Genomic DNA, 24,318 nt, shown 5'->3' with positions numbered 1-24,318 from the left:
ATAGAGACATACACAGTTTTAAACTGTCTTTATACTTCTCACTACTGACACAAAAAAATGGGACAACCTACAAAATGGAATCTTCTTTCTGAGGAATACGTTCAAACAGGATGAACTGAAAATATCGCAGAAAAAATAAAATTTATGATATTTTTTGGGAAAGAACCTACAAAGACAATACGTTTTTGTGAGTAACCGGGGAATAGAAGAGTTGATGTTTTTAATAACTGTTGTTGTGATAATATCTACGACTACGTTAAGGGCTTCGATAAAAAGGAAAAATTGAAGGATGTATGTATAAGAAAAACCATATACTTCAAAAACAAAATCCATAAACAAGTAAGGATTAAATTTAACAAAGTATGGCAGTTCCTACACTACTACGTGAGAACGAAGCACGGGTCGCAATCAGACTGCAAGAAATCGACCTCCAGACATCAGAAATGAGGTTTCATGGATGAATGATAGGATCTGGAGCGCCAGATGAACTTAGAAATAGAGACTTAAGAAAAGAGTGTGGTATCTATAGTCATTAAAAAATTGAATATGCTGGAAGAAGTTGCAATGGACACGTAAAAAAGCGAAAGATTGCCTCTCAAAATAAGGAGCAGAGAGCTAAGAACGTGGCTGTCTAGGCAGTCTGTGGAAACGATGGATGCCGTAACAAGGTTAGGAGTATCGCCAAAGATGAAGAAAATTAAGAAACATAAAAAGAAGAATAAGATGAATTGGACTGTTTTACAGTCTGTTTTGCCTTAAATGCCGTTTTTAATGCATTTTACTATGAAACTCGTTGCATCTCCAACATGAAACGAAAACATTAAATTATTACAAGCTAATTTCGATTCTGATAAAACTCAACAACACTGCAGTGTTGTATATATAATAGAATCACTTTAGTGTTTCATACCAAGTAACAGCCCTTTATTAGAAGAATGGTCATTTAAAAGCAAACTACAGAAGCCTAAGAAAATGCAAAACTAATGTAACATATTTTATTACACTTTCTTCTTATACTTAATAAAATCAGAAAGTCTTCCACTTTCATTGCATTTGGAATGCAAATTTACCAGTATTTAGACAGTAAGGACAAAAGTGTACAACAATTAAATGTGACTACGTTGACATCACATGTGATTTCATCAGTGGTCAACATGAAAATGAGCTCTGTAATGTCGAGGTATATTCATTTATACGACATACAATATATTTGTTAGGATAATGGACTACAGATAAACTGATGAACAAGCAGGGTCGATATTTGCAGTAACTATATCGTTGTGCAGTGTACTGGGCAGCAGAGAATTGAAACTTCCTGACGGATTATTACTGTGTGCCGGACCTCGACTCAAGACCCGCACTCATGGCTTTACTTTCGCCAGTACCTCGTCTCCTACCTTCCAAACTTCACAAACATGCGGGACTAGCACTCTTGGAAAGAAGGATATTGTGAAAACGTGGCTTAGCCACAGCTGGGGGCATTGTTTCCAGAATGAATTTTCACATAGCGGTGGCACGTGGCACGGGCAGTGATTCGGCACTTACTGACAGGTTAAAACTGTGTGTAGATGTCCTAAGTGCGAGCTCCAGTCGGGCACACAGTTTTAAACCGACAGGATGTTGCAAACTGGTGCACACACAGCTGCACAGTGAAAATTCGTTCTGGGAACACAGAACTGTTCAGGTTCCAAGTACAGGAACTCATATGAGAAGGTTCATGAAAATTGCTCAGCAAGCACACTGGATGGGAATAAAACTTTGTTAAAGAATGTGTATAACTTGTATACTGAGCAGATATTTCCGTAAAACTATTATATGCAGTTCTAAAGGATGTAGTGAAATATTATGAATAATAAATGTATACAATAGTATGTCACGTCGCGGGGTGACTCGGTTCTCAACCGTTTGCGCATCTGCATCCACTAAAACAAACAAGCCAGTGAGATGTAGTCTTCCTCATGATACATTGTAGTGAACAGCGCTGGAAGGTGGAAAATACTCTCATCCAGTCTGCCAATTGACCACACGCCAGTGGCGATGTAAGTTTATTCACTATTGTCCACAGCAGCCGGTCGGAGTGGCCAAGCGGTTCTAGGCGCTACGGTCTGGAACCGCGCAACCGCTACGGTCGCAGGTTCGAACCCTGCCTCAGGCATGGATGTGTGTGATGTCCTTAGGTTAGTTAGGTTTAAGTAGTTCTAGGTTCTAGGGGAGTCCCATAGTGCTCAGAGCCATTTGTCCACAGCATAAATTTGTTCAGCTTGGCAATATGGAAAGGGTCTGCCTGATTGGTCCCTTCCTCTCTCTTTCTAACGTCATGCACACTACGCAAATCCCATACCCTCGTCAGCTTTGCTAAGTCTCCCTCTCCGTAGAGACGCTTCCCGACGTGAAGCGAACTACAATACATTCAACGAGGCTAAAAAACACGGGACTGGCCACGCAGTTTCGCTCCAAGTGACATCAGGCTATACATATTGGAGTATTCGTGTTGAAGCACAATTCGTGAACATGATAACTGTATTTTAGCAGAATGAATCAGTGGAGAGCACTGAACAATAAAATATGTGGCTGTACGCAGTAACAGGTTTCGGATTGCCGTTAGAGGGACTTCGAAGAAGAAACATGCGCTGTGTTCTATTGGTAGTACTGTCGCTATGACGTGGTAATGTTGAAAGTTAACTACATACACAAAAATTTAGACTGAAAAGGGAAGTAATTTATACTGTACAAGTTATCAATCCGACTGCAAGAATTTTGAACAGTATAAACTGCCTAAATAACTTCGACATGAAACCTAGAGTAACTGGCTTTGCAAAATTTGATCACAAAAACTGTCTCTGAATAACGTAAGTTGGCCCTGGTTGAATATAATAAAAAAATTCATAATCTTTTCTCCTTACCTCTATTCTGCACAAACTTGGATATCGCGTTGCAGTACATCTCTGTTTTGCGCGCCACTATGTTAAAGCTGCAAAACACTGTATCTACACAGACACTCGAGAGGTGCAATGAGTTCCCTGTTAATTGCAAATCGAACAGTTTATGGAACATTCTTGGTTGAATGATCCATTAAAAATAATTGTAACTGAAAGGTTGGTAAGAAAATGAAATATGCGCAAAAATGACAACACTATGTTTTGTATTATTAAATATTGGGAAAAAGTGCTCAAGGCAGATTTTAAATTTAATGAACTTCTCAACATCCAAACAATACACTTTCCTATCTCCCAAATCTAACAACTTTCAGTACATAAACGAAGTTTGTTCGATGGCGCAGCAATAGTGAAAAAAATAAACATCATTATTGTATTTACCTGATATTCAATTAGATTTCTTCCTTCACAAACCAGTTTCATAATGATGTTGTTTAAACAAAAATAAATTGAGACATTAAATTTGAATCATAATATTCCCATAGCTTCGTCACTAACACTACTTAAAATTATCGTCCTAAGACAGCTGAACTTCGACTCTGCCTCTGCCAAAGCTAAACATTGTCTGCTGCCACTGCGCCCTCGCGCAGCTCAAAGACTTTAGCTTAACTTCTGCGATACAGCTTACAACATCGCTGCTCGCTCAAAATCGATTCAGATACCAAAATTATACATCACACCTATCAATGTGACGGACACCGTACACCAATCATCGCCGAGTTATACTTAAGAAAGTAACGAACTCGAAAGCATACGTTGTGAACAGTATCCACTCACACCTACTTTAAAGAACTATCTCTGCAGTTCAGATGCGAAAGGCTGTGCCAGAGGATGCCATTGAGAGACTACAGGACACTATTTTTGTTTCCGTCTGTCAGAAGTTCCAATCACAAGAGCGAACGACTGGACTCGCTTAGATTGGTGTACACAGCGCCTTTATTAGTCTACGGGGCAAGCGAAGGCTGAATGAAGAGATGAGAGGCGATACTTGATGCGGCACTCTGCGTATATGGACTTGGTAGACGCTGCTGAAGGGACAGTACTTGTGTGCGTTGTGGTGATAGTAACATTCCACAGGCAAAGACTTAAAGCCTGTGGTAGTTGTTCCTAGAGTGGCATTGGTCGATGCCAAATTTAATGCACGTGTTTAGAAAATATTTTTGCGGTAGCTTGCCTCTGGTAACTGTGTGTCAGTTTAGAATCGGACCCCACTAAAGCTCTGTTCACATATCAAGAACCCCTGAATTGTGGTTCGAGGAACATGAGGTGAAACTCCTGGAGTGCCCCTGCTTATTTCCTCGGTCTGAACAACATCGAACACACTGGTGTGAACTACGTCGGTCAGTACGCACCTGATATGTTAGACAGAAATAAGGCAAGAGCATTCCTCAGTTTTCAGGAAGACTAAAGAAAATCATATTCAGTACGTCGGAACTTAAGGTAAATCAGTCCATGAACATTAAACGCTATAACAGTTGTAAACTGATGGACTGCATGTTGGAAGAGTTTAGTCTAATTATTACCTACAGTTCATCAATATCGGCTAAAGCAGTTTGTGAAGTCGAAAACCAGCTATACGACAAACGCAATTAGATAACTTCTCGGCACGGCAATGGTTCTTGTGGGGAAGGTCAGAGATAGTACATGCAACGCCCCCCGCGCAACTAAGCTATTCTTCACACGTGTCGTAAACATGGTTCTAGCTTGTGAAACAACTTAGACGTTTGCAACGGCCTCTGTCGGGAAATCATCACCAACCAAGAGCAATAACGTTCTAAAATTTAGTCAGACATGAACTTAACTGGTGAATATATTTATGTGAAAGTTACACTGATGACATTGCTTGACAGAAATACGAAGAAAGAAGAGTGTTGATATCCCAGGTTCATTTTACACAAAACTGTCCGTATTTGCTCAAGATGCTCTTTAACAGCCTTTTTACAACGTAGAAGAGAAATATTTTATCTTTAGCGATAATTAAATATTAATATAGTTCACAAACTTCCTTTTTTCAAGTTTACTTTTCTTAATCAATTTATGCTTTGTCTTTTCTACGTCTTTAAATGTTTGTGATGTACAGAGAGAGAACTTATCTTTAAAGTCAGTTAATTATCAGTAAAGCCCACAAAAGTTCTTCTTTTGGTGACAGTTCAATCACATTTCCTTGTTAATGCATGATTGGTCTTCCTTCTCATTCAAAATGTTGTATGACGAACATGATGATCTTTAAAACAATTCAATGTACTTTGTTACGTGCCTTTCAGTGTAACATCGCATATTACAAATTTGTGTCATGCGACATTGACATATGTGATGTTACTGTATGGTCCTGTGTGTCCACGAAATGCCAGACAGGCGGCTGCGAGAGAACAGAAGTAAATCATCAGCATACATCTTCAATAGTGCTATGGGCATATAAGCCATACTAGCGTGGCAGATTAATCACGACTGATTTTAGGCAGTTTCCTAAGGCTGATTAGACGACTGTCAATACGATCTCCAGTGGTTGTCACAGGCAACACGGCTCATAAGCAGTTAAAAAACGTTACTACATGGAAGTACGTCTACACGATTCACCTACAGACAAAGCACACGACTGTCCTAACATTGGTTACATCGAAAGAGATGGTGCAGGATAAGACACAGACACAGTCTTCGCATTCTGGAGGGCTAGGTTCATACCCTCGTTTAACTCAGTGTGTATAGTGTGTAGTTCAGACCAGAGATGATTCTGTGACATTTTGGGAGTATTGTTTGTACCATGACTTGGCCCCAGCCATTCAGGTTACCATGAACATCAACCATGGTGTTCATTTCAACATTAGCGGTAACCGAGTGCTGTCTTTATGATGAGTACGCTGTGGAGACGTCCTTGTTCCAAGATGACAAAAGCCATGTTCGCATGGCTGCACACATACGTCCCTGATTTCATGATCACTTAGGCACGGTATTACACATCCAGACGCCCGTTAAATCATTCGATTGTAATCCCGCACAAAGTGCCCAGAATTACCTAGAAAAATGGTGAAACGTGGCAATTAACACCCACGCAATTTGGTAGCTGTATGGGATCTACGAGGGGTGTTCAGTAAGTTGCTGTTCCACGGATAAGTACAGCTGTGGGTTTGGCGAATTATTGTAAATTTTCCGCATCCATGGTCGGAAAGGTAGTAGCTAATGGACCGATTGTCATATGAGATGGCAGGCGCGGGCAATGTTGATATTTAGCAAGCGATTCTGGGGGGCAAGTTTAAGACACCACCCGCAGGCAAGAAGACACAGCCCGGTGGAAACTGCATCCAAGTGTGAGATAATCAGAGCATGACGGGGCAGTGACATGCTGTGAAGAACCCATACGTTGCACTTACTACAGCGCCTAGTGATCCTTGTGCAGGGGCCGAAGCGGCCTGAGGAAAGCTGACGTAATTATTAAAGAGCACTCCACTTGTCCCCTCCAAAGGAACTACACTACTGGCCACTAAAATTTCTACACCACGAAGATGACGTGCTACAAACACTAAATTTAACAGACCGGAAGATGATGCTGTGATATGCAAATGATTAGCTTTTCAGAGCATTCACACAAGGTTGGCGCCGGAGGCGACACCTACAACGTGCTGACATGAGGAAAGTTTCCAATCGATTTTTCATACACAAATAGAAATTGACCGGTGTTGCCTGGTGAAACATTGTTGTGATGCCTCTTGTAAGGAGGAGAAATGCGTACCATCACGTTTCCGACTTTGATAAAGGTCAGATTGTAGCCTATCGCGATTGCGGTTTATCGTATCGCGACATTGCTGCTCGCGTTGATCGAGATCCAATGCCTGTTAGCAGAATATGGAATCGATGGTTTCAGGAGGATAATACTGAACGCCGTGCTGGATCCCAACGGCATCGTATCATTAGCAGTCGAGATGACATGGCTGTAACAGATCGTTCAGCCACGTCTCGATCCCTGAGTCAACAGATGGGGACGTTTGCAAGACAACAACCATCTGCAGTAACGGTTCGACGACGTTTGCAGCAGCATGGACTATCAGCTCGGAGACCATGGCTGCGGTTACCCTTGACGCTACATCACAGACAGCAGCAGCTGCGATGGTGTACTCAACGCCGAACCTGGGTGCACGAATGCCAAAACGTCATTTTTTCGGATCAATCCAGGTTCTGATGGTCGCATCTGTGTTTGGCAACATCGCAGTGAACGCATATTGGAAGTGTGTATTCGTCATTGCCATATTGGCGTACCACCTGGCGTGATGGTATGGGGTGCCATAGGTTAACATCTCGGTCACCTCTTGTTCGCATTGACGGCACTTTGAACAGTGGACGTTATATTTCAGATGTGTTGCGACCCGTGGCTCTACCCTTCATTCGATCCCTGCGAAACCCTACATTTCAGCGGGACAATGCACGACCGCATGTTGCAGGTCCTGCACGGGCCTTTCTGGATACAGAAAATGTTCGACTGCTGCCCTGGCCAGCACATTCTCCAGATCTCTCACCAATTGAAAACGTCTGGTGAATGGTGGCCGAGCAACTGGCTCGTCACAGTACGCCAGTCACTAGTCTTGATGAACTGTGGTATCGTGTTGAAGCTTCATGGGCAGCTGTACCTGTGCACACCATCCAAGTTCTGTTTGACTCAATGATTAGGCGTATCAAGGCCGTTATTAGGGCCAGAGGTGGTTGTTCTGGGTACTGATTTCTCAGGATGCACCCAAAATGCGTGAAAATGTAATCATATGTCAGTTCTAGTATAATATATTTGTCAAATGAATACCCGTTTATCATCTGCAATTCTTCTCGGTGTAGCAATTTTAATGGCTAGTAGTGTATATCAGAGGTGTGGGGAAAATGCGTATAAATAAGCGAACCCAGAGGATTAAATCAGGCAGTCGTGTCGCCATTCTGTCTGCGTCTAGAAGTGGAGAGAATGACGGCTGTTTATGTAGCAGGCCTACCACGACAACCTTCCGGTGTTGGATATCGGAAGCCAACCGGCGCGCTGAAATTGCTACCAACCTCCACGGCACTGTAGCTGTGGCGCGGTGGGCGTCACAATGGAGCTCCACCGGCGCGAGGAGCGCGGGCGGCTGGCCTCCGCTAGTGAACTTGCGAACTGCAAGCCGCCTCCGCAGGGGCGGGGCCCGGGCGCGAACTCGCGGCCTCCCGGGTGCAGAGCTGTCTGCGGTCAGTGACCGAGCTGCCCTGAGCGGACGGCCGTAGCTGCTAAGGCTCACTGCAACGACTGCGTTCGGCTCTTTCGCTTCGGCGCTCTGCCTAGGATCCACGAGCTGCGCTTGAGGGAGCAACCAGCCGTGTGCCGGGCTGCTGGGCGCGGCTGCCACTTTCACCGAAACCTCCAGATATCGGACAGTCAGATCGGTGTTCAAAAATTGTGTGTCGATAGTGTCAACCAAAACACCGATTTAATTCGTGCTGTGTGCTGTCGTCCAGTTGAAGATGGGTAAACGCTAATTAAAACTAACACCATAACAACGAACTATAGGAAAAGAGTATCTGTGAGATGTAAGTATGAAGACAGCTGGTAGGTGAGTCTGTAGCGCGTTTGAACGGTGTACTGAAGGTCCCGACTTCGAAATTCAATAAAGCAGACCCTTTATCAAACAGTTTATGCATGAAATTTTTTTATATAGAAGTACATTTTTATGACATGTACAAGGAGCTTTCGGAGTTTGTAGCAATCTTCCTTTGGCAGTCTGCTTTCGCTTTGTTAGCCGAAAGTACCAAAAAAAGTGTGTGTGAAATTTTATGGGGCTTAACTACTAAGCCCATCAGTCCCTAAGCTTACATAACCTAAATTACCCTAAGGACAAACACACACACCCATGCCCGAGGGAGGACTCGAACCTCCGCCGGGATCAGCCGCACAGTTCATGACTGCAGCGCCTTAAAAGTACCAAACATATGGAGTACATTTGTATAGATAGGTGTGGTGTTATCCATACAAGTATACGCTACAAAACTCCGAAATGTACTTTTGAATGTCAGAAAAATGTTTTCTCATATAACAATTTCATGCGTAAACTGTTTAAAATAAATAAAACGTCTGCTCTCGTGGGTTCCGAGCTCGTGACCTTCAGTACGTCTCTCCCGCTCACTACCTACTCACCTACCAGCGACCTCCATACTCTCATCTCACAGACACGCTTTTCCTATAATCCGTAGGTCTGGTATTACTTTTAATTACCGGTTGCGCAGTCCGCGGCTCGTGGTCTTGCAGTAGCGTTCTTGCTTCCCGCGCACGGGGTCCCGGTTTCGATTCCCGGCGGGATCAGGGATTTTCTCTGCCTCGAGATGACTGGGTGTTGTGTGTCTTTCATCCTCATTCACTCGTAAGTCGCCGTAGTGGCGTTAAAGAACTTGTGGAGCGGCGGCCGAACCGCCCCGCGAGGGGTCTCCCGGCCACTAATGCCATACGCTCATTATTATCATTCACTCGTAAGTCGCCGTAGTGGCGTTAAAGAACTTGTGGAGCGGCGGCCGAACCGCCCCGCGAGGGGTCTCCCGGCCACTAATGCCATACGCTCATTATTATCATTATTATTATTATCATTACCGGTTGCGCATATTCTACTGGGCACACAGCACGAAGTAAATCGGTGTTTGGGTTCACACTGTATCGATACCCAGCGTTTGATGGCGATCTGAGTGTCTGACACTGGAGGTTTAGATGTTAGCCGTGACCTGAGTAGGAGCCGTGTGCCTGCAAGGCTGGGCAGCCGGACGCTGACGCAGCGTATTCCCGCACGGGCACTGGCGCTGACCCACGCACGCACGCCCTGCCATCACCGGCGTCAGAGGAAGGCCCGCTCTGTACCTCCTAGGTAATAAAATCAATGACACACTTGTGTGTGGCTCTGCACGCTTCGGTGTGAGTCAACACTCTCTCCCCAAACATACGCCTCGGTCATTCTGAAATATTACGACCAGTGAGCCCGACGACTTGTAAGTAATAAAACACATTTTCTATCTGAAAGTAGGTTGGTTTTATTCAGGATTTCAGTACGCCATATTATTCCCTACTCTTTTGGCTACAAAACTATATTTTTCAACGTAATCTCCGTTACATACTATGGGTTCATGCAACCTTACTGGCAGGGCTCATATGCCCGCATGATACACTCTAGTGGTCGACGTCAGAGCCAACGTCTTGCTGAATCAATAACCTCCACATCATCCATGTAATACTTCCCATGGAGTCCGTACTTCATTGGGCGTAACACATGGAAGTTTTGTAAGCTCTTCTAACGTGCACACACTTGTGTGAGGCCTTGCGTTGTCATGGAGAGGGAGGAGTTCGTTTGCATTTTCGTTTCTTCAGTTTCCTGACAGTAGCACATGAGCCGTGCTGGCCCCGGCTTATGTGTTGGTTTAAACGTTGACTGTTACTCTGCTTTTGGTTTCCCGCGGTTATTGCGGTTATGCCGTGGTTCTTCCTCTTTCTACGTGTCACAGCAGGGGTGTGTATCGAAATTCGTACCTTGTACTATCTTTGGTCTGGTGCTTATAGAACTCAGTGACATCTCTCTGCTTGGAAAGTATCTCCTTTACAGACGCAATTTTGAAGGCTATTTATAGCGCCGCCACATAGTAGAACTTCATGAAACTAAGGCGGAAATATTCCACAATGTCCGACAACAAATTCCTAAAGAGGCCGAGAAAAAATTTGGATCATTACTTATTGAACGCCCCTCTCAATTATGAATGAAAGGCTCCAGCCGGACACAGCATGCCTGAGGAAAATTATGGATTGTCTCCCTTGTCGTGTTGAGATCGTTGTGAAGGCATGACGCCGTGTTACACGGGACTGCCGTGTTGTATGTTAGAAGTACTTACTTTTGTGTCCTGTGTGCCTGTGTACAAGTGTAAGTAGGCTGTTTTGGTTTTTACGTTGGTAACGCCACCTAGCGCTCTGTATGAAAATCACTGACGGTGCCGTGTGCAGTCTCTGGCTGGTTTGCATTGTTGGAATATTTGCTATTGTAGTGTTGGGCAGTTGGATATGAACAGTGCGTAGCGTTGCGCAGCGGTGGACGTGGGGAGGGAGATGGCAGAATTTTGAGAGCGGACGATCTGGACATGTGTCCGTCAGAAAGAATAAATTTGTAATACTGGATATCACGAACTGATATATATGTATGATGACTTTTGAATAGTATTAAGGTAAATACATTGTTTGTTCTCTATCAAAATCTTTCATTTGCTAACTATGCCTATCAGTAGTTAGTGCCTTCGGTAGTTACAATCTTTTAATTAACTGGCAGTATTGGCGCTCGCTGTATTGCAGTAGTTCGAGTAACGAAGATTTTTGTGAGGTAAGTGATTCATGAAAGGTATAGGTTATTGTCAGTCACGCCCATTCTTTTGTAGGGATTGTTGAAAGTCAGATTGCGTTGCGCTAAAAATATTGTGTGTCAGTTTAGTGTTGATCAGAATAAGTAAAGAGAGAAATGACTGAGTACGTTCAGTTTTGCTCATCTGGTTGAAAAACAAATAACGTAAGGGGTTTACCAGCACAGTAATTCACTAATTTTCCAAAGGGGACGTTTCACAATTGTTGGACGAAACTATCAAGAAACCGCGAGAAACGCACGCTTGAATATAGATGCAAATGCTAGCCAAGTCTTCAGGTTTCGCTGTTGTATTTGACCACGAGCAGCACGTGTGCAATGTCCTCAATACGCTGCAAGCGTCAGTCGTGGTCAGACAGTGTTCTGTATAGTTCTGATTGCATTATGTTGGAGCTAAGTGAATTCGAACGTGGGGAAATTGTTGGTGTTCGTATGGTGGGACCTTACGTAATCAAGGGAGCCGAAGAGTTTGGTGCTTCAAGGGCTACTGTATCAAATATTTGTATCGTATACAACGAAAACGATAAAAAAATCAATCTCTATGTCACAACGCGGTCAAATGTGTGTGACTGATCATGACAAAATGTCAATTAAGAGGATTGTAAAGAAAAATAAGAGGACGACAGCTGAAAAAGTCACTGCAGAACTGCCGACCGCTGTGGCCGAGCGGTTTTAGGCGCTTCAGTCCGAAACCGCACTGCTGATACGATCGCAGGTTCGAATTCTGCCTCGGGCATGGATGTGTGTGGTGTCCTACTCTAGGGGACTGCTGACCTCAGATGTTGAGTCCCATAGTGCTTAGAGCCATTTGAACCACTTTTTCACTGCTGAACTGAATGTTGCACTCGTGAATCTTGTCAGCACTTAAACAACAAGAAGGGAGCTCCATAAGCTGGGAATTGTAGGACGAGATGGAATCCGAAAACCACCGATCAGTGACGCAAATGGCTGTAACAGGAACACGTGGTGCCGGAGCAATTAAAACCTCTCCTTTGGAGAAATGGAAGAATGTCATTTAGTGGGATGAGTCTTGTTCCGCACTTTTTCCAACTTTTGGCCGAATTTGCGTCCCAAGAGTGAAACATGTCGGGGGTCCAATGATGATTTGTGCAGCCATATCGTGATATTCTGTGTGACTTATGGTTACGCTTCAGCATCACATTACCGTCAAGGACTGTGTGATCATTTTGGTTGATCAGTTGGATCACATGGCATAATGTTTACTCCCCATTGGTGATGCTGTGTTCTAGACTTCAGAGTCCCTGGTCATATAGCCCGCATCGTTCAGGAGTGGCTTAGTGAGCACAAGGATGAATTGTCGCATCTGTGCTGGTCACCACAGTTGCCAGACCTCGTTACTATTAAGCCTTTGTGATCTGCTTTGGACAGAAGGGTGCGCGATCCACTTCTGTCATTGTTACCTGAACGTGCCACTCTTTTGCCGGAACAATGTTATAAGGTTCCCTCGAAAACCATACGAGACCTGTATAGTTCCATTCCGAGAAGACTAAGTTGTTTTGAATGCCAACGGATTTCCTACATCGAATTAGGCATGGAAATGCGTTGTGTTTGTGGTGTTTTCATATGTTTTTCATTTTCATGTAGCGGAACATCTCTGAAAGAGCTACTCCACTGCTTCATGTCTTGATTCCTTTAGCGGTCTAGAAGCAACCGTAGCTCCTCTGCTTTGAAACGACCCGTATCCAGTTTTTCCATAACTCCTTTTCCCGTGAACACCGCCAGAAAAGCTCCGTTTATGTAACACCAGCGACACTGAAATACAGTCGGCAACAGCACTTCTGCGATGTGGTCGGGACCAGGATTTGGTCGCGAGCGGGCCGGGTGCAGGCCTTATATTTTATATACCGGCGCGGCTGCGCGTGCTGCCTACCTCGAGGGGGATGAACAGTGGTAAGGCAGCGGGCTGCCAGCGGTGTCCCCGGTCGTAACTCCGAAGCGTGTTCCGAATGCGTCACCGCCGACTCCGGAATATCTGCTCTCTTTTCTGCTCCCTAGGCTGCTGCACATCGCCTTTTTCTCTCTTCAGAACTTCTGTTATAGTTCTTCGAAGATCGTGACATGCCTGGTATTGTAGAGTACAATATGCCCTGGATTCGAAATTTTCGTGTCTCACTGCAGGCCATTAAAATTGTAACTAGTGAAAAGTTAGCAAATAACGTCATTTTACTTATTCTGTGGATATACGAGGGAGCGTTCAATGTGTAATGCAACACTTTTTTTGTCGGCCAATTTCTGTTGGAAAAATGCGGAATTTGTTGTGGGACATAGAGGAATATTCCCACTTCAGCCCCTAAGGCTTGATGAGGTTCTGATGCCTGGCGGCGCTTCTGTAGTCCTCAAAATAGCACCTGTTACGGAGGTGCGTTCCAAACAGAAAGCTGTCACTGAGTATCTTTCGGAGGAAAACCAGAGCATCCCAGATATTCATAGCCGCTTGCAGTGAAAAAAGTACGGTTAGTCGTTGGACGTTGCGTCGGTCGTCATGGAAATAAGTTCGTGCAAAAATGTCCAATCTCCGGTGTGCTTTTTGGACGCACACAGCTGTCACTCCCGAAATGTTGGAACGTGCGGACACTCTCATTCCAAGTGATGCACATGAACTTCTCCTTCTTCATGTCAACGCAACCCCACCAAGTCTACGCACCTGATAGGAACTCACAGGACTTGATTCGAGCCGGCCGAAGTGGCCGTGCGGTTAAAGGCGCTGCAGTCTGGAACCGGTCGCCGGTTCGAATCCTGCCTCGGGCATGGATGTTTGTGATGTCCTTACGTTAGTTAGGTTTAACTAGTTCTAAGTTCCAGGGGACTAATGACCTCAGCAGTTGAGTCCCATAGTGCTCACAGCCATTTTTGAACTTGATTCGACTGTTCTTGCTCACCTAACCTAGAGCCCTGATCTCTCACCTTCCGACTTCCATCTCTTTGGACCAATGAAGGATGCATTCCGCGGGGAGCAGGACGTGGATGATGGGGAGATTACTGATGCAGCAAGATGTTGGCCCCGACGTCGAACGGCAGAGCGGTATCCAGATGAAATTTTCGCTCTGCACCGAAATGTGCGCTGATATGAAACTTTCCGGGAGATTAAGACTGTGTGTCAGATCGAGACACGAACTCGGGACCTTAGCCTTTCGATAGCTAATGCTCTACCAGCAGTTGTCGGAGAAAGGGAAAGGTCGCGAGTTCGAGTCTGGGTCCAGCACACAATTTTAATCTGCCAGGAAGTTTCATACTAGCGTGGTACCATGCGGACATAGAGGCTCTCCCATTAAGGTGCGTAAGGCCATAAAATTGGACCGTGATTTTGTTGAAACATAGGATTCTGAAGCCAAAAGAGAGGGGAATAATGTGGTGTATTGGAATCCTGAATATAACCAACCTGCTTTCAGAAAAAAATTTGTTGCATCACTAATTTTACACCCCTCTCCCTCCACCTTACGAATGTAATATAGCAAGAATAATAAGTGTGTATACTTTTAGGTGGATTTGGGAGTGAACAGTGGGCAAAATTTAGCAAACAGAACTGCCACTTCTGGCGGTTACCACAGCTCTTACTGATAGGTCATCGTGTCAAACTGAGCTTGGATGACACATTCGGATATAGCATTCCACATTGATACACAACAGTAGCGCTTGGTACGTGATGTCATGCCAGACCATTAATTGATGTTTAAAGTGGATGAGAGATTTGGAGAAAGTGCTGGCATCGACAACAGTTGAATACCCTTTCTATCGAGGTAGGTCAGTACAGTACGAGGAATACGCGGTCTTGCTTTATATTGTTGAACGGTAAAGTTACGAAGACTTCGAAGACAGGATACAACCACGGGTTTTAACATATCAGCATGTATTGGCTACTGTCAAAATTAAGCTCTATGTGAAACTTAATTTATCGCGTTGTGTACCTAGTGGCACCCCACAGCATCATGCCACGTTTAGGGCCCATATGACGACGAATGCAGTCCTGTGTTGTTGGGGGAACCACTGTCAGCGTGCCTGTCTCTGCTGCTGCATCATGTAAAGAAGTAACAATGGATGCCATCTTAAGAGTTCACGGTGCTCCAGACGTCGTCACACTGTCCCTGTGGATACATGACTTGTCGAAAACACGTCAATTTGCCATTCCAGGTACGTGACAAGACTTCAGGATCCTGTACTGTCCCGGTAACAATACGTGTTCTTTCGGGCGCTAGTCCCATGAGGTTGTTGAGATTCTTGAGTGCGTTGAGTACTGGCCTGTTGAAGCCATTGATTCCATATTAGGGCCGTGTTAATGTTAGGATTATGTTCAACACGAGCAACAATGTCGCTGCACATTCAAATGTGATTTCTCAATGAAAAAACCCAATGCATGATCATTCTTTATGTAGAGAATGTACATGGCATTACGCCTACATACACTATGCGATTACGCTGAAATGCTACTCTTTTGCATATCCTGTCATCTGGTATACTTCATGCCAATTTCGTGCTTGTTGCACGCCACCTTCATCTTTTGCAGTTTTATTGGCCAGCACTGCACCGAAATTCTCGAGAAAACTGATTTTGAAGTATTTCGAATGGCTTTAATATCCTAAAGGAAGATTATACACTCCTGGAAATGGAAAAAAGAACACATTGACACCGGTGTGTCAGACCCACCATACTTGCTCCGGACACTGCGAGAGGGCTGTACAAGCAATGATCACACGCACGGCACAGCGGACACACCAGGAACCGCGGTGTTGGCCGTCGAATGGCGCTAGCTGCGCAGCATTTGTGCACCGCCGCCGTCAGTGTCAGCCACTTTGCCGTGGCATACGGAGCTCCATCGCAGTCTTTAACACTGGTAGCATGCCGCGACAGCGTGGACGTGAACCGTATGTGCAGTTGACGGACTTTGAGCGAGGGCGTATAGTGGGCATGCGGGAGGCCGGGTGGACGTACCGCCGAATTGCTCAACACGTGGGGCGTGAGGTCTCCACAGTACATCGATGTTGTCGCCAGTGGTCGGCGGAAGGTGCACGTGCCCGTCGACCTGGGACCGGACCGCCGCGACGCACGGATGCACGCCAAGACCGTAGGATCCTACGCAGTGCCGTAGGGGACCGCACCGCCACTTCCCAGCAAATTAGGGACACTGTTGCTCCTGGGATATCGGCGAGGACCATTCGCAACCGTCTCCATGAAGCTGGGCTACGGTCCCGCACACCGTTAGGCCGTCTTCCGCTCACGCCCCAACATCGTGCAGCCCGCCTCCAGTGGTGTCGCGACAGGCGTGAATGGAGGGACGAATGGAGACGTGTCGTCCTCAGCGATGAGAGTCGCTTCTGCCTTGGTGCCAATGATGGTCGTATGCGTGTTTGGCGCCGTGAAGGTGAGCGCCACAATCAGGACTGCATACGACCGAGGCACACAGGGCCAACACCCGGCATCATGGTGTGGGGAGCGATCTCCTACACTGGCCGTACACCACTGGTGATCGTCGAGGGGATACTGAATAGTGCACGGTACATCCAAACCGTCATCGAACCCATCGTTCTACCATTCCTAGACCGGCAAGGGAACTTGCTGTTCCAACAGGACAATGCACGTCCGCATGTATCCCGTGCCACCCAACGTGCTCTAGAAGGTGTAAGTCAACTACCCTGGCCAGCAAGATCTCCGGATCTGTCCCCCATTGAGCATGTTTGGGACTGGATGAAGCGTCGTCTCACGCGGTCTGCACGTCCAGCACGAACGCTGGTCCAACTGAGGCGCCAGGTGGAAATGGCATGGCAAGCCGTTCCACAGGACTACATCCAGCATCTCTACGATCGTCTCCATGGGAGAATAGCAGTCTGCATTGCTGCGAAAGGTGGATATACACTGTACTAGTGCCGACATTGTGCATGCTCTGTTGCCTGTGTCTATGTGCCTGTGGTTCTGTCAGTGTGATCATGTGATGTATCTGACCCCAGGAATGTGTCAATAAAGTTTCCCCTTCCTGGGAAAATGAATTCACGGTGTTCTTATTTCAATTTCCAGGAGTGTATTTTCAAAGACCTGGTGACTGTGGTAGAATGTTCGCCTGCAGTTTGAATGTATAACGAAAAAAATGCACTAGTCAGGTTGCATGAAACACACTCGTAGAATCTATATCAGAATACAGCACTGGTTTTTGGAATCCATATTAGATGGGACAGCACCGAACTACAAACATGAATGGATGATTGTTTAAGTGATTACGTCGATCGTCGAAATTTTCTACACGAAGCGGAATCATTAGCTGACTGGACACCCAAATATTTCCAGAATGAGATTTTCACTCTGCAGTGGAGTGTGCGCTGATATGAAACTTCCTGGCAGATTCAAACTGTGTGCCGGACCGAGACTCGAACTCGGGACCTTTGCCTACGTGGGCAAGCTGGGTGTAATTCTAGTGTCAAAATTACATGGAGAGGTCTTAAGAGAAATGTTGTTACGGTATGAAAAATTGTGTGTCCTTAATTTTTCGCATTATATCCGATAGGCGACATGGTTTTGGGGTTTTAGCGACTTTAAGGTATCGTTCGTGCACATAACGTTGAGCAGGTAAACTCACCCGCTGCAGCGAGCGACGGTCAGGCAAGGACAACGTGTGAGATCTCCACTCGCACCAACTAAGGAACTGGCGAGTCGAGCTGTCCACATAATAAGTAGAAAAATGATGTAGCCAACTCAGCGAGAAACCAGATTGTGCCTAAGGTGCTGGTACAGAATGATGGTGTCTAAATAGATAAACAAACAGGAGTAATAAATTTGCGGTCTGTATCTTTCATAATTTTTATCCACATTTTTCTTACTTTGGGAATCAATCCCAACAGACACGAGTGTGCCATCTGCATATAACATTCCCACTGATGTCAAAGATTTCTCTAACTTTCCATGGGAGATTTTCATCTAGTAGGGGTGAATGTTTTCTCATAAAAATCTGAAATATAAGAATTTTGAGTCCCGACTACTATAGACGTTTTTAGAAAGAGCTCCAAGGATTATTGGGTTGTATCTTCTCGTATTATCACCACAAGTAAAGATGAATTCGAGAACAGCACGCAGGATTTATTGCTCGGGATTCGGAAAGACCGTAAAAAAAGTACTTTTTTAATTTTCTTATAGGAGCTGCAACGAAACTTGCTTACTTTTGTAGACAGGTGACATTGTAAGGGGGAAAAAGGAAAGAAAAGATGTCCTCTACCCATGGTTCCCATGGTTAATCTATAAACACCAGTTTTGTTTTCTCTGTTTTTGAATTTATTATAAGGCTTAGTGAGAAATACTTGACATGGCGCTGGAAGCTTCCTGTTGTTGCTTTTTCGTGTTTGTAAGTTAAATGTTGGTTTTATACAACTCCGAATTCTGAAAAACGCAATGTTTCTTGCTTTAGCGGAAGGAAGAATTTAAAAATAATGATTTAATGATTATAATTTAATTAGCATACACGAAGAAGCGGCAACAGGAGCTTCTAATCTAAAGAAGATTAGTTAAAGACCACTTTCTTTACTTGGCGAGATTTGTTCTTACTTGATCGACCTGAAAACTGGCACACGCTGTCATAGGGCGATAAACGATTTAGTGTTAGATCTCACAAGCACCGAAGTTCACTTTTTTCCCATGTACACACATACTTATGGACGTGAAAGTCTCGGTAAAGACCAGGTAAAGTTCTAGACCTTAAGAATAGTGACATTAATCAGATTTTGAAACTAAGCTACCAATAGGAAAGAAACGTTTTTCATATCTCATTTCTTGTATTAGCATGTGGTGTTGGCTAAAGCAATGTGAATTTCGTCTCATGTGCTTTGAGGACAGGCGTCATTAATACTCGTTTAATGCAGCATTACAACAGCAAAAACAACAACAACCACCACAGGAGGAGGAGGAGAAACAGATGTCACCTGCGTAATGTTTGCCTGCTCACGAGAGTCGTCGATAATTGCAAAATCAATCACTGTTTACAAAACTCTCTCTTTCAGATGGTTCAGACGGAGATAATCGTTTCTAGTACTGGGTAAGAGCACAATTGGCATCTCGTGTGCGGATGATTGATGGTATCGTTAACTGGCGCGTTCTCCCACTCTACCACCCCTAACGGCTGCAGCGTAATTATGCCGCCATTACGTGCTTATCCGTCAACTGGAGACGCCGCCGTGAGGACAGCCGGCTGCCCTCGTCACCACATCTAGCTGCCCCTTCCAGAGACCTCTGAAAACACCGGCAGAGTGAAACTTCTTTTCGATCTCAGTATACGAGAGTCGCCAAAAAATGGTTGCATTGACAAAAAAAAATGTTAACTGTATTGTGAGGGGCGTTAAATAAGTAATGCATCACGTCCTTCCGTCTTCGTCAGTTTCAGCTGAAAAAATATGGAATGTCTTGCGGAACATTGTGGAATATTCTCGCTTCAGTCCCTATAGATTCATGAAGTTCCGACAGCTGGCGGTGCGATGCGTAACCTTCTACACGGCGTCTGCAGCGGAGATGCATTCGCCGGCCGCGGTGGTCTAGCGGTTCTAGGCGCTCAGTCCGGAGCCGCGGGACTGCTGCGGTCGCAGGTTCGAATCCTGCCTCGGGCATGGATGTGTGTGATGTCCTTAGGTTAGTTAGGTATAAGTAGTTCTAAGTTCTAGGGGACTGATGACCGCAGATGTTAAGTCCCATAGTGCTCAGAGCCATTTGAACCATTTTGGAGATGCATTCAGAGCAGAAGGGTGCCATTGAGATTCCTTTGGCGCAAAACCAGGGCATCGCAGATATCCGTAAGCGATTGCAGCACATCTAGGAGACCTGACAGTGAACGAAAACTCAGTAAGTCGTTGGACGAGGTAACAAGGTCGCACAAACCTATCCTATCTCCCGCGTTGCGGCCTGCCGCTAACAGCTGTGACTCGTGCAATGTGTTGGAAAGTGCGGACAATCTCATTCGAGTTGATCAATGGATCACAGTCAAACACCTCGCTGCACAACTGGACATCTCTGTTGGTAGTGGCCGAGCGGTTATAGGCGCTTCAGTCCGGATCCGCGCTGCTGCTGCGGTCGCTGGATCGAATCCTACCTCGGGCACGAATGTGTGTGATGTCCTTAGGTTAGTTAGGTTTAAGTAGTTCTAAGTATAGGGGACTGATGACCTCAGATGTTAAGTCCAATAGTGCTTAGAGCCATTTGAACATCTGTTGATAGTGCTGACACACTCGTCCATTAGTTGGCTGCACAACTGGACATCTCTTTTGGTAGTGGCGGCCACTGTGGCCGAGCGGTTCTAGGCGCTTCAGTCCGGATCCGCGCTGCTGCTGCGGTCGCTGGATCAAATCCTACCTCGGGCACGAGTGTGTGTGATGTCCTTAGGTTAGTTAGGTTTAAGTAGTTCTAAGTATAGGGGACTGATGACCTCAGATGTTAAGTCCAATAGTGCTTAGAGCCATTTGAACATCTGTTGATAGTGCTGACACACTCGTCCATCAGTTGGCTGCACAACTGGACATCTCTGTTGGTAGTGGCGGCCACTGTGGCCAAGCGGTTCTAGGCGCTTCAGTCCGGAACTGCGCTGCTGCTGCGGTCGCTGGGTCGAATCCTACCGCGGGCACGAATGTGTGTGATGTCCTTAGGTTAGTTAGGTTTAAGTAGTTCTAAGTATAGGGGACTGATGACCTCAGATGTTAAGTCCAATAGTGCTTAGAGCCATTTGAACATCTGTTGATAGTGCTGACACACTCGTCCATTAGTTGGCTGCACAACTGGACATCTCTGTTGGTAGTGGCGGCCACTGTGGCCGAGCGGTTCTAGGCGCTTCAGTCCGGATCCGCGCTGCTGCTGCGGTCGCTGGATCGAATCCTACCTCGGGCACGAGTGTGTGTGATGTCCTTAGGTTAGTTAGGTTTAAATAGTTCTAAGTATAGGGGACTGATGACCTCAGATGTTAAGTCCAATAGTGCTTAGAGCCATTTGAACATCTGTTGATAGTGCTGACACACTCGTCCATCAGTTGGCTGCACAACTGGACATCTCTGTTGGTAGTGGCGGCCACTGTGGCCAAGCGGTTCTAGGCGCTTCAGTCCGGAACTGCGCTGCTGCTGCGGTCGCTGGGTCGAACCCTACCGCGGGCACGAATGTGTGTGATGTCCTTATGTTAGTTAGGTTTAAGTAGTTCTAAGTATAGGGGACTGATGACCTCAGATGTTAAGTCCAATAGTGCTTAGAGCCATTTGAACATCTGTTGATAGTGCTCACACACTCGTCCATTAGCTGGCTGCACAACTGGACATCTCTTTTGGTAGTGGCGGCCACTGTGGCCGAGCGGTTCTAAGCGCTTCAGTCCGGATCCGCGCTGCTGCTGCGGTCGCTGGATCGAATCCCACCTCGGGCACGAATGTGTGTGATGTCCTTAGGTTAGTTAGGTTTAAGTAGTTCTAAGTATATGGGACTGATGACCTCAGATGTTAAGTCCTATAGTGCTTAGAGCCATTTGAACATCTGTTGATAGTGCTGACACACTCGTCCATCAGTTGGCTGCACAACTGGACATCTCTGTTGGTAGTGGCGGCCACTGTGGCCAAGCGGTTCTAGGCGCTTCAGTCCGGAACCGCGCTGCTGCTGCGGTCGCTGGATCGAATCCTACCTCGGGCACGAATGTGTGTGATGTTCTTAGGTTAGTTAGGTTTAAGTAGTTCTAAGTATAGGGGACTGATGACCTCAGATGTTAAGTCCAATAGTGCTTAGAGCCATTTGAACATCTGTTGATAGTGCTGACACACTCGTCCATTAGTTGGCTGCACAACTGGACATCTGTTTTGGTAGTGGCGGCCACTGTGGCCGAGCGGTTCTAGGCGCTTCAGTCCTGAACCGCGCTGCTGCTGCGGTCGCTGGATCGAATCCTACCTCGGGCACGAATGTGTGTGATGTCCTTAGGTTAGTTAGGTTTAAGTAGTTCTAAGTATAGGGGACTGATGACCTCAGATGTTAAGTCCAATAGTGCTTAGAGCCATTTGAACATCTGTTGATAGTGCTGACACACTCGTCCATTAGTTGGCTGCACAACTGGACATCTCTTTTGGTAGTGGCGGCCACTGTGGCCGAGCGGTTCTAGGCGCTTCAGTCCTGAACCGCGCTGCTGCTGCGGTCGCTGGACCGAATCCTACCTCGGGCACGCATGTGTGTGATGTCCTTAGGTTAGTTAGGTTTAAGTAGTTCTAAGTATAGGGGACTGATGACCTCAGATGTTAAGTCCAATAGTGCTTAGAGCCATTTGAACATCTGTTGATAGTGCTGACACACTCGTCCATCAGTTGGCTGCACAACTGGACATCTCTGTTGGTAGTGGCGGCCACTGTGGCCGAGCGGTTCTAGGCGCTTCAGTCCTGAACCGCGCTGCTGCTGCGGTCGCTGGATCGAATCCTACCTCGGGCACGAATGTGTGTGATGTCCTTAGGTTAGTTAGGTTTAAGTAGTTCTAAGTATAGGGGACTGATCACCTCAGATGTTAAGTCCAATAGTGCTTAGAGCCATTTGAACATCTGTTGATAGTCCTGACTCACTCGTCCATGAGTTGGCGCACTCAAAGGCGTGTGCCTATTGGGTTCGTCGCCGTCTAACAGAATACCATTAAAAGGAACGAAGGACCATCTGTGCAGAATTGCTTGCGTTATACGAGATTGGCTGTGATAATTTTTTGTCGAACATCCTCATAGGCCATGAAACATTGGTTCATCACTTCGAACCAGACTCAAAACGGCAATCCATTGGTCGCGCCACACCACCTCTCCTTTGAAGAAAAAGTTCAAAGCCGCACCCTGGGCCGGTAAAGTCAAGGCCACGGTCGTCTGGGAGTCTGAAGGGGTTATTCTATTTGATGTCCTCTCTCATGCTGCAACGATCAACTCTGAAGTGTATTGTGCTACTATTAGGAAATTGAAGAAACGACTTCATTGTGTTCGTAGCCACGAAAAAGCAAACGAACTTCTCCGTCTCCATGACAATGCGGCCGCGTGGGGTAGCCGCGCAGTTTTAGGAGCCTTGCCACGGTTTGCACAGCTGCCCCCGTCGGAGGTTCGAGTGCTCTCTCAGACGTGTGTGTGTGTGTGTGTGTGTGTGTGTGTGTGTGTGTGTGTGTGTGTGTTGTCCTTAGCGTAAGTTAGTTTACGTTGCATTAACTAGTGTGTAAGCCTAGGGACCGATGACCTCAGCAGTTTGGTCCCATAGGATTTCCGGAAAACTTTTGACACCGTTACTCACAAGCGACCTCTAATCAAGCTGCGGCCTATGGGGTATCGTCTCAGTTGTGCGACTGGATTCGTGATTTCCTGTCAGGAAGGTCGCAGTTCGTAGTAATAGACGGCATATCATCGAGTAAAATTGAAGTGATATCAGGTGTTCCCCAGGGAAGCGTCCTGGGACCTCTGCTGTTCCTGATCTATATAAATGACCTGGGTGACAATCTGAGCAGTTCTCTTAGGTTGTTCGCAGATGATGCTGTAACTTACCGTCTAGTAAGGTCATCCGAAGACCAGTATCGGTTGCAAATCGATTTAGAAAAGATTGCTGTATGGTGTGGCAGGTGGCAGTTGACGTTAAATAACGAAAAGTGTGAGGTGATCCACATGAGTCCCAAGACAAATCCGTTGGAATTCGATTACTCGATAAATAGTACAATTCTCAAGGCTGTCAATTCAACTAAGTACCTGGGTGTTAAAATTACGAACAACTTCAGTTGGAAAGACCACATAGATAATATTGTGGGGAAGGCGAGCCAAAGGTTGCGTTTCATTGGCAGGACGCTTAGAAGATGCAACAAGTCCACTAAAGAGACACCTTACACTACACTCGTTCGTCCTCTGTTACAATATTGCTGCGCGGTGTGGGATCCTTACCAGTTGGGATTGACGGAGGACATCGAAAGGGTGCAAAACAGGGCAGCTCGTTTTGTATTATCACGTAATATGGGAGAGAGTGTGGCAGATATGGTACGCGAGTTGGGATGGAAGTAATTA

The sequence above is a fragment of the Schistocerca americana genome, chromosome 5 (genome assembly GCF_021461395.2).
Source record: "Schistocerca americana isolate TAMUIC-IGC-003095 chromosome 5, iqSchAmer2.1, whole genome shotgun sequence".
NCBI classification, from domain to species: Eukaryota; Metazoa; Arthropoda; class Insecta; order Orthoptera; family Acrididae; genus Schistocerca; species Schistocerca americana.
This window is presented reverse-complemented; position numbering follows the sequence as displayed.